The 12194-nt window shown below is 43.5% G+C and overlaps 1 protein-coding gene across 3 annotated transcripts in view; it reads left to right on the top strand.

Moving 5' to 3' along the window:
* LOC129826069 (cAMP-specific 3',5'-cyclic phosphodiesterase 4D-like) overlaps positions 1-12194 on the top strand; it is a 375111-nt gene that overhangs the window by 189393 nt on the left and 173524 nt on the right. The gene's annotated exons all lie outside the window — the stretch shown is intronic.

The raw sequence follows: 12194 nt of genomic DNA, 5'->3' as shown, positions 1-12194 counted from the left end.
CTTTTATTTGTCCACCAACACCAGTAGCTTTCACCAATTCGGCTAAACTAAGATATTTATAGCCCCTAACCAAGAAAAAAACTCATCAGATGACAGTCTGATAACATATTTATGGTATGGGATAGGTTTTGTTAGAAAAAAGTGCATATTTCAGGTAGATGGCATAGGTTACAATTGCACCCACCGTCACAAATGGAATAGAAAAACTACTTAGAGCAACGTGTTTACCTACTTACTAATCATCAAACATTTCGTAAAAATACACAGCATACACGAATCGAAAGACACAGATCCTGTGAATACAGACAATATTTCAGATTTTCTAAGTGTCTTACAGCGAAAACACAATAAATCGTTATATTAGCATAGCACATAGCACATAGCAGCCCAGCATTGATTCTAGCCAAAGTGAGCGATAAAAGTCAACATCGCCAAAATATATTAATTTTTTCACTAACCTTCTCAGAATTCTTCAGATGACACTCCTGTAACATCATATTACACAATCCATATAGAGTTTGATCGAAAATGTTTATATTTAGCCACCAAAATCATGGTTAGACAATGTGAAATGTAGCTCAGCTGGTCAGAAAATGTCCGTGCGCCACTTAGACAGTGATCTACTCTTATACATAAATACTCATAAACGTGACTAAAAAATATAGGGTGGACAGGGATTGATAGACAATTTAATTCTTAATACAATCACGGAATTACATTTTTTAAATTATCCTTACTTTTCAATACAGTTTGCGCCAAGCGAAGCTACGTCAAAAAACATGGCGTCCTAAGCCACTAACATTTTTCGACAGAAACACGATTTATCATAATAAAAATGTCCTACTTTGAGCTGTTCTTCCATCAGTATCTTGGGCAAAGGATCCTTTCTTGGGTCCAATCGTCTTTTGGTGGAAAGCTGTCCTCTTGCCATGTGGAAATGCCAACTGCGTTCGGGATGAACTGGAAGCGTGCCCAGCAATTCACAGCGTTTCAGAAATAAATGTCCCAAAATCGCACTAAACGGATATAAATTGCTATAAAACGCTTTAAATTAACTACCTTATGATGTTTTTAACTCCCATAACGAGTAGAAACATGACCAAAGTAATATTACTCCCTCCACTAATGCTTGGAACAAGTGCGGGTCGATGTCCTCCACGCGCATTACGCAGCAAGAAAAGACTTGCTAGCTACAGTTTTTTTTAATTTATAGTGCCTGTGAACGCGCAATCGACCCCATTCAAATCGTCATCACGTAAAGGCATCCAGGGGAAGACGTAAGCAGTGTCCGTATAGTCATAGCAATAACAGTGCCCTTTTAACTGACTCCAGAACAGTGGCCAAAATTTCTGAAATCTGACTCCATGTCAGGGAAATTGCTGTAGAATGGGCTCTGTTCCACTTAGAGACAAAATTTCAACTCCTATAGAAACTATAGACTGTTTTCTATCCAATAATAATAATAATATGCATATTGTACGATCAAGAACTTTGTGGGAAGCCGTTTCAAAAATTACACGATTAGCATAAATAGTCACAACAGCGCCCCCATCCTCAACAGGTTAAATAAACGTGATTATGTCTTCACAATACGCTGCATTTTGGTCCGATCCTTGCTCCTACTCAGAAGAGGAGAAAGACGACCGTTACAGTCATGTTAAACACCCCAAAAAATCCTGAGCAGTCAAAATGACTGCTTTAGTGATTCTAAGAACAGGCGGGAAAAAAACAGTTGATCGCTAAATCCAGGGAAGACTAGGACCATGAAAAAACTTCTAGCTGGAGCTCGTCTGAGTGGTTGGCTTCTGAGCCCTCACCCTCTATGTACTTATGTGCTGATTGGTTTTGGTTCTGTCCACTATAGTACTGTCCAGTTCGAATGTGATGTTGAGACCTATTATTGTAACTTGGTCACCACAGACACGCGGACCCAGCTTCATCTATTTGAAGATGTTTTATATGATGGCGTGGTCTTAAAAGGAAGGAACAATTCAATCACGAGGACCCGTTATAAGATACTAAGACATACACATACAGCATGCAATAATAGTAAAGAGATTACATAAAACTATCCCGAGAGAAATATACTGTGCACTCGCTGACACACAGAAAGAACTAGAAGGCACTATAGAAACTCCTATAAACTGTACAATTGTGCCAGCTACCAAAATAACAACATCTAAAGCTATGCGTCATGCAGCAGTAGCATACAAATACTGTAAACATCGCTAAGGGACTGTACGTTATTTATATTGAGGGATACCTGGTGAAAATCACACCTCTCTGAAAGGTCTCTCCCTTCTCCCTTCAGTAAAATCTAGTTTTACCTTACCTGAACACAAAATAATAATTAAAACATAAAGTAGATATCAGAGAACATGCCTACTGTTTACCCTCACTCCTAGGACAGACCTGAGCCTTTAGATATGCAGTTTTAGAAACGGATCTTTGTTTTGTAAGCATTAGCCTGCATGGCAAAGTAGCCAGAAAGTTGTGGATTCACATTCCACCGCGGACAATTGCAGTGTCACGATCGTGTTGACATGAATGAGAGGACCAAGGCGCAACATGATATGAATACATCTTCTTTATTTACCACGACGAAGATGACCACGAAACACTTATTCAAACTAACAAAACAACAAACGATCGTGAAACTTCAAACGCAAGTGCACACACAAACTACTTACGTCGACATATACATATACATATACAATGACCCACAAACAGCTAAAGCCTATGGCAGCCTTAAATATGGTTCCCAATTAGAGACAACCGAAACCAGCTGACTCTAATTGAGAACCCATTCAAGCAACCATAGACTTTCCTAGAAAACTACACACGCATAGACACAGCTAGATACATACACTCAACACAAACCCATACACTACACCCAACACCCCCTTTACCATATAACCACCCAAAACCGACAAAACACAAACATTTCCCATGTCACACCCTGACCTAACTAAAATAATAAAGAAAACAAATAATACTAAGGCCAGGGCGAGACATAACCCCCCCCTTAAGGTGCGAACTCCGAGCGCACCAGCACACAGTCTAGGGGAGGGTCTGGGTGGGCTTCCTTCCACGGTGGCGGCTCCGGCACTGGTCGTGGTCCCCACCCCACCACAGTCACTAACCGCCTCCGTAGCTTCCTCCAAATGACCCCCCTCCACATTAACCCCACTGAATTACGGGGCAGCTCCGGACTAAGGGGCAGCTCCGGACTAAGGGGCAGCTCCGGACTAAGGGGCAGCTCCGGACTAAGGGGCAGCTCCGGACTAAGGGGCAGCTCCGGACTAAGGGGCAGCTCCGGACTAAGGGGCAGCTCCGGACTAAGGGGCAGCACCAGGATAAGGGAGAGTACCAGGATAAGGTGCAGCACAAGGATAAGGGGCAGCACAAGGATAAGGGGCAGCTCCGGACTGAGGAACGGCAGCTCCGGACTGAGGAACGGCAGCTCCGGACTGAGGGACTGCAGCTCCGGACTGAGGGACTGCAGCTCCGGACTGAGGGACGGCAGCTCCGGACTGAGGGACGGCCCATGGCTGGCTGACGGATCTGGCTGCTCATGGCTGGCTGACGGATCTGGCTGCTCATGGCTGGCTGACGGATCTGGCTGCTCATGGCTGGCTGACGGATCTGGCTGCTCATGGCTGGCTGACGGATCTGGCTGCTCATGGCTGGCTGACGGATCTGGCTGCTCATGGCTGGCTGACGGATCTGGCTGCTCATGGCTGGCTGACGGCTCTGGCAGATCCTGTCTGGTTGGCGGCTCTGGCAGATCCTGTCTGGTTGGCGGCTCTGGCAGATCCTGTCTGGTTGGCGGCTCTGGCAGATCCTGTCTGGTTGGCGGCTCTGGCAGATCCTGTCTGGTTGGCGGCTCTGGCAGATCCTGTCTGGTTGCCGGCTCTGGCAGATCCTGACTGACGAATGGCTCTAGCGGCTCCTGACTGACTATCGGCTCTGACGGCTCGGGACAGACGGGCGGCTCTGATGGCTCTGGACAGACGGATGGCTCAGATGACGCTGGGGAGACGGATGGCTCAGACGGCGCTGGGGAGACGGATGGCTCAGACGGCGCTGGGGAGACGGATGGCTCAGACGGCGCTGGGGAGACGGATGGCTCAGACGGCGCTGGGGAGACGGATGGCTCTGGCCGGATGAGACGCACTGTAGGCCTGGTGCCTGGTGCCGGAACTGGAGGCACCGGGCTAAAGGCACGCACTTTCAGGCTAGTGCGGGGAGAAGGAACAGGGCATACTGGACCCTGGGGACGCACATTAGGCCTAGTGCGTGGGGCCGGAACTGGTGGTACCGGACTGGGGACACGCATCTCAGGGCTAGTGCGGGGAGCAGCAACAGGATGCACAGGACTCTGGAGACACACAGGAGGCTTAGTGCGTGGTGCCGGAATTGGTGGTACCGGGCTGGAGACACGCACCATAGGAAGAGTGCGTGGAGGAGGAACAGGGCTCTGGAGACACACTGGAAGCCTGTTACGTGGTGTAGGCACTGGTGGAACTGAACTGGGGCGGGGAGGTGGCGCCGGAAATACCGGACCGTGCAGGCGTATTGGCTCCCTATATAGGTGGGTCATTCTGTCACGATCGTGTTGACATGAATGAGAGGACCAAGGCGCAACATGATATGAATACATCTTCTTTATTTACCACGACGAAGATGAACACGAAACACTTATTCAAACTAACAAAACAACAATCGATCGTGAAACTTCAAACGCAAGTGCACACACAAACTACTTACGTCGACATATACATATACATATACAATGACCCACAAACAGCTAAAGCCTATGGCAGCCTTAAATATGGTTCCCAATTAGAGACAACCGAAACCAGCTGTCTCTAATTGAGAACCCATTCAAGCAACCATAGACTTTCCTAGAAAACTACACACCCATAGACACAGCTAGATACATACACTCAACACAAACCCATACACTACACCCAACACCCCCTTTACCATATAACCACCCAAAACCGACAAAACACAAACATTTCCCATGTCACACCCTGACCTAACTAAAATAATAAAGAAAACAAATAATACTAAGGCCAGGGCGTGACATGCAGGGGTGAAAAGATCCCCATTATATTAAAAGCACTGCTTGAATCTATCATCTTATTTGCAGTCCGAGAAAATTCGACATTATTTTAAATGACTGGATACAAGCAGAATCTTGTAATACTACAACAGAGCAGGACAACGAAAGAGCGCATGCTGCAACACCAGAGAGGTTTTGATTTCTATACAGGCTATTGTTAAAAAAGAGGATAGTCTAGGTTTGGAACAGAGCTAAAGTTGTCTATAAACTGTAAAACTGTAGGTCAACAGAACCAGTCACAACTGAAGTATCTGACCATCAATGAAATTGAGAAAAAGCCATTTGTTTTTAAAACAGCAGCCGCGTATCATCATGTAGGCCGATATGCACTTGTAACTTCTTTAATCCGGAAACTATCATTTTCAAATGTATTACATTATGGCATTGAAGCTCGTTTGGAGGTTTGTTAACACAGTGTCCAAAGAAGAGCCAGAAGTATACAGAATGGTGTTGTCTGCGTAGAGGTGGATCAAGGAATCCCCCGCAGCAAGCGCAACATCATTGATATATACAGAGAAAAGAGTCGGCCCAAGAGTTGAACCCTGTGGTACCTCCATAGAGACTCCCAGAGGTCCGGACAATAGGCCTTCCAATTTGACACACTGAACTCTATCTGAGAAGTAGTTGGTGGACGTGACGAGGCAGTAATTTGAGAAACCAAGGCTGTTGAGTCTGCCGATAAGAATACGGTGATTGACAGAGTCGAAAGCCTTGGCCAGGTTGTTGAAGACAGTACTGTGTTTTTTCGATGGCTGTTATGATATCGTTTAGTACCTTGAGCGTGGCTGAGGTGCACCCGTTACCAGCTCGGAAACCGGATTGCACAGTGGAGAAGGTGCAGTGGGATACAAAATTTCAGTGAATTGTTTGTTAACTTGGTTTTCGAAGACTTGAAAGGCAGGGCAGGATTGATATAGGTCTGTAACTATTTGGGTCTAGAGTGTCACCCCCTTTGAAGAGGGGGATGACTGCGGCAGCTTTCCAATCTTTAGGAATCTCGGACGAAACGAAAGAGAGGTGGAACAGACTAGTTATAGGGGTTGCAACAATGGATAATTTTAGAAAGAGAGGGTCCAGATTGAGGGCTCTTTGAGTCAGGGGTCTGGCAGAGTGCCATGAGCTGACCACACGCGTCCACGTGATAGTTAGCTTGCGTTCCATTGCATTTCTGAAGACAAAGGAATTCTCCGGTTGGAACATTATTGAAGATTTCTGTTAAAAACATCCTAAAGATTGATTCTATACATCGTTTGACATGTTTCTACGGACTGTAACGGAACTTTTTGACTTTTCGTCTGCACCTAGTGATCGCGCCTCATGCATTTTGATTACTGGGCTAAACGCGCGAACAAAAAGGAGGTATTTGGACATAAATGATGGACTTTATCGAACAAATCAAACATTTATTGTGGAACTGGGTTTCCTGGGAGTGCATTCTGATGAAGATCATCAAAGGTAAGTGAATATTTATAATACTATTTCTGACTTTGTTGACTCCACAACATGGCGGATATCTATATGGCTTAATTTGTTGCCTGAGCGCTGTACTCAGATTATTACATGGTGTGCTTTCTCGATAAAGCTTTTTTGAAATCTGACACAGCGGTTGCATTAAGGAGAAGTGTATCTATAATTCCATGCATAATAGTTGTATCTTTTATCAATGTTCATTATGAGTATTTCTGTAAATTGATGTGGCTCTCTGCAAAATCACTGGATGTTTTGGAACTACTGAACGTAAAGCGCCAATGTAAACTCAGATTTTTGTATGTAAATATGAACTTAATCGAACAAAACATACATATATTGTGTAACATGAAGTACTATGAGTGTCATCTGATGAAGATCATCAAAGGTTAGTGATAACTTTTATCTCTATTTCTGCTTTTTGTGACTCCTCTCTTTGGCTGGAAAAATGGATGTGTTTTTCTGTGACTAGGTGCTGACCTAACATAATCGTTTGGTGTGCTTTCGTTGTAAAGCCTTTTTGAAATCGGACACTTTGGTGGGATTAACAACAAGTTTATCTTTAAAATGGTGTAAAATACTTCTATGTTTGAGGAATTTTAATTATGAGATTTTTGTTGTTTTGAATTTGGCGCCCTGCGCTTTCACTGGCTTTTGTCATATCGATCCCGTTAACAGGATCCCAGCCATAAGAAGTTAAAGAACAACCAGGCATCCTCAACTGACGGGATGAGGTCAATATCCTTCCAGGATACCCGGACCAGGTCGATTAGAAAGGCCTGCTCGCAGAAATGTTTTAGGGAGCGTTTGACAGTGATGAGGGGTGGTTGTTTGACCGGGGACCCATAGCGGATGCAGGCAATGAGGCAGTGATCGCTGAGAACTTGATTGAAAACAGCAGAGGTGTATTTGGAGGGCAAGTTGGTCAGGATAATATCTATGAGGGTGCCCATGTTTACGGATTTAGTGTTGTACCTGGTGGATTCCTTGATGATTTTTGTGAGATTCAGGGCATCTAGCTTAGATTGTAGGACAGCCGGGATTAAGCATATCCTAGTTTAGGTCACCGGACAGAACGGACTATTTACATTGTCACCCCACCCCCTCCCCCCATTTGTTTTTACGCTGCTGCTACTCACTGTTTATAATAACTTATGGTAATTTTCTTGCCTTAGTACCTGACATGCATATCTTAGACCACCTTTTGGAAAACATTAAATACAAATGTTGTTTGTCAGGTTGAGAGGAATGTGACGTATATGGAAAGAGAGTGAAAGAGAGGAGAGAGAGAGACTGTCTTATAGTTGTGCAGCATGGAGTCGTGTCTTGGTGGGTGAGAAATATAATAATAATAGTAATAATAATAATAATACTTCCCACTCCTTGGCAGAGATGTATTTCTCTTTCTAAAAGGCGTGGACATACTGTCTTGCCATGATGAAAAGTCAATAGATTTTTTTCCCAAAACCCTTTTTATACCACATTGTTACAGTGCTGCGATTCCATTTAGAATTTCAATGCTATGAATTTAACTTTACTCAATAGATTCCAAATATGACAGGTTCCATGAAAAGAAAGAAAGGTTATTGAGGATTGACTACAGGGGTGTTACAGTTGTTAAATATAAGGTTAAATACGGGTACCCTATAAGTAGGGTTGCAAAATTCCGGTAACTTTTCCAGAATACCCAGGATTTCCAGAGATCGTGGTTGGAGAGCACACCCAGCGATGAACTGTACTGTAAAGTGACAGAAAGACACATTCCAGGCCCTGTGAGTGACTCTAATTGTCAGTAAGACTAAGGACTGAAGTCCATTTACTCTCAATCAGCCTCTCATTGTTTTACAGCTCCAGAAGAGAGAAGTGCAGCCGTGCAGGGCAGTTAATCTTATGGTTTACAGCCCCCTAGGCTTCACTACACACTCAATAAAACTACAAACACATTCTCTCTCTCTCTCTCTCTCTCTTTCTCTTGCTCTGTCTGTGATGTAGTGATATAAAGCTCCTAGAAGTGGAAGATGGAAGAGATTATAAATATACACATCTTATTATTCAGAGGTTGTGAAGGGGATTCACATTTAAGTTAGTTTAACTGTATATTGTTCAAAAACGGATTGTATATTGTCCAAATTATCATAGTGGTATTTATTTTATTATAGATCTGGGTAATACAGTATGGTCAGAATATTCCAGTCTTTACCTACATCGAGGATGTTTGTTTCTGGCATAGGTTAATCACACAGCAGCAAGCTCTGCTCACTCTTCTTATATTAGGTCCTGTGAGCTTTTGTCTCTTTTCTGTTGAGCTGAGTGGTAAATAAGCCTTCCACTGTATCAGTTATAGTATTCAAAAGCAGTGACTCCTATTTAGTGTAATGGTGACAAGAGTCCAATTTGGGGCTATATTTGAGCTACATGGCCTTTATAGAGACACAAACACACTCATGGTGTACAATTTACTGAGGATATAATGTGGAATGAGACAGTGGTTTAGGAGATGGATTTTCTGTCACAGGGTCACTGGTGGTGTCACGACTCAGGATATGACCCAGATGCAGACACGGGAGGCGGATAGTACAGTTCTCAGAAGATTTATTAGAAACACGGGGCAGGCAAAGGGCAGGTCGAGGGCAGGCAGAGGTTCGTGATCAGGTCAGAGTCAGGCAGGTACAGGACGGAAGGCAGGCTCGGGGTCCGGGCAGGCAGAGGTTCGTAATCAGGTCAGAGTCAGGCAGGTACAGGACAGCAGGCAGGCTCGGGGTACGGGCAGGCAGAATGGTCAGTAACAGGGAAAACTAGGAAACAGAACTAGAGAAACAGGATGGCGGGAAAGAACGCTGGTAAGACCCGAGAAGACAACACGAACTGGCAACAGACAAACAGAGAACACAGGTATAAATGCACAGGGGATAATGGGAAGATGGGTGACACCTGGAGGGGGGTGAAACAGATCAGGGTGTGACAGGTGGGCCATTATGTTTCAGATCACAGTAAATACCAAAACACAAAATACATCCGCAATAGAAATTGAACCTTAATCTCATCCCAGGTTGTTGCTGTAATTAGAATAACAGTAGTAGTCAACATACCGGGTAAACATAAGGGCTAATGAAGAGACAAATGAATCTCACTAGAGACAGTGGAGTGTAACCACATACTGTAAATTGAGTATGTATATGACTGCTTTACAGCTCATTTCTGTAATGTTCTCTCTATACAATAAAAGGGAAGAAGAGTCAACGATAGCGATTTGGAATCCAACTGTTGAACGGCAATCATTTCTCACTTCCATTGTCCAATGACAGAATGGTTGCCATGGTTTCATCCATATGAGATTGTGTGTGTGTGTGTGTGTGTGTGTGTGTGTGTGTGTGTGTGTGTGTGTGTGTGTGTGTGTGTGTGTGTGTGTGTGTGTGTGTGTGTGTGTGTGTGAGAGAGAGAGTGGTATAGGTGTCAGTGGCATGGGGAGATTGGCTATGCTGTTACTCCTCTATTCTGATCTGAGACCTGCTTCTCATAAGGACTGGTTAATTGCTGTTGAGTGCTGCCACTGCATCATTATGACAGGGACCATAGTGATTAATTGAATAGGAACTCAATTGTTTTGACAACCATATTACATCTATTTAGATGGACAGACACACACACTTTAAAATCTTTATTTGAATCTACCAATAAAATTGACATTAAAATAGGATCCAAACATTTCAAAGGTATGCATGGACACTCAAGGTTACAGAAAGCACATTCTTTTCCAAACAGCTAGGCTGCCCACGACAGCTGACACAGAGCACTACCTAGCCAACTGCTTTGCCCCAGTCATTGGCAGCAACACACACGCACACGAACACACACAAAACCCTCTGCTTCTGCCTAGGCTGAATCACAGAACTGGTCCAGAGTGGTCCTCTTGCCTAGCTGGGGAGTAGGGTTGTGGGGATGATGATGATGATGAGTGGGGGCTATATCTACTAACCATATTGAGTGAATGTCAGGTGTTGTACTATGAGACTGATAAAAGACCATTACAAACATTATTATGAGCCATCATCCCCTCAAGCAGCCTCCTGTGAGGCGCACGGCTCTGATGACTACCCCCCCCCCCCTTCTCATGCTGGCTCGCATGCTTTTTCTCTTTGCTAATGATGAGGAGTGTATGTTCAGTCTTCGGTCTGTTGCGTGTAGAATAGCATAGGTTAGGACTAGGTCATTGATGATAGCCCCTGCTTTACTGAAATTTCGAGCCAAGAAATTGTGAGATACAGCTTTTTATTATCGATTGATAGGCCTAGTGCATGGTTCCGACTCTGTCTGCCTGGTGGCCGAACTGACTGTGCCACTCCCCTCTCTCCTTCTCTAGCTCGCTATGAAACACAGTACATGCTAATGTTCACAGAAGTATGATTCATTTCAAAAAATGTTTTAAACATGACTCTGTAAACTGATATTGTTAGCCAGCTATAGCTACAGCAGGAAAGTTAGCGGGTGCTGCTGTTGGACGTACAGTATCAGTCAAAGGTTTGGACACACCGAGTCATTCCAGGGTTTTTCTTTATTTTTACTATTTTCTACATTGTAGAATAATAGTGAAGACATCAAAACTATGAAATAACACATATGGAATCATGTAATAACCAAAAAAGTGTTAAACAAATCAAAATATATTTGATATTCTTCAAAGGATCCACCCTTTGCCTTGATGACAGCTTTGCACACTCTTGGCATTCTCTCAACCAACTTTATGAGGTACAGTAGTCACCTGGAATGCATTTCAATTAACAGATGTTCCTTGTTAAAAGTTCATTTGTGGAGTTTCTTTTCTTCTTAATACATTTGAGCCAATCAGTTTTGTTGTGACAAGGTAGGAGTTGTATACATAATATAGCCCTATTTAGTAAAAGACCAAATCCATATTATGGCAAGAACAGCTCAAATTAGCAAAGAGAAACAACAGTCCATCATTCCTTTAAGATATTAAGGTCAGTCAAAAAATGTCAAGAACTTTTAAAGTTTCTTTAAGTGCAGTCGCAGAAACCATCAAGCACTATGTTGAAACTGGCTCTCATGAGGACCGCCACAGGAAAGGAAGTTCCAGTGTTACAACAGCTGCAGAGGATACGTTAATTAGAGTTAACTGCACCTCAGATTGCAGCCCAAGTAAATGCTTCAAAGAGTTCAAGTAACAGACATCTCAACATCAACTGTTCAGAGGAGTCTGCGTGAATCAGGCCTTTATGGATGAATTGCTGCAAAGAAACCACTACTAAAGGACACCAATAAGAATAAGAGACTTGCTTGGGCCAAGCAACATGTTGTTTAAATGTTCAATATTCTTAAGAAAGTCTACTTCAAAACCGAATGGTATATAGTCACAAAAGTATATGGGGTGTTTGTAAAAAATGCAAAAAATTAAAAGGAATGGAGCGAATTTGGACCTCGTAAACAATTAATGTTAATTCTGCACCATCGAGAGCATCCTGACGGGTTGCGTAACTGTCTGGTATGGCAACTGCAGTAACATGATTAGTAACAGTAAAAGGAGCAGTAACATGATTAGTAACAGTAAAAGGAGCAGTAACATGATTAGTAACAGTAA

Source organism: Salvelinus fontinalis, chromosome 28 (assembly GCF_029448725.1).
Source record: "Salvelinus fontinalis isolate EN_2023a chromosome 28, ASM2944872v1, whole genome shotgun sequence".
NCBI classification, from domain to species: domain Eukaryota; kingdom Metazoa; phylum Chordata; class Actinopteri; order Salmoniformes; family Salmonidae; genus Salvelinus; species Salvelinus fontinalis.
Note: the sequence above shows the minus strand (reverse complement) of the source record. Positions and strands in the feature narration are given on the sequence as shown.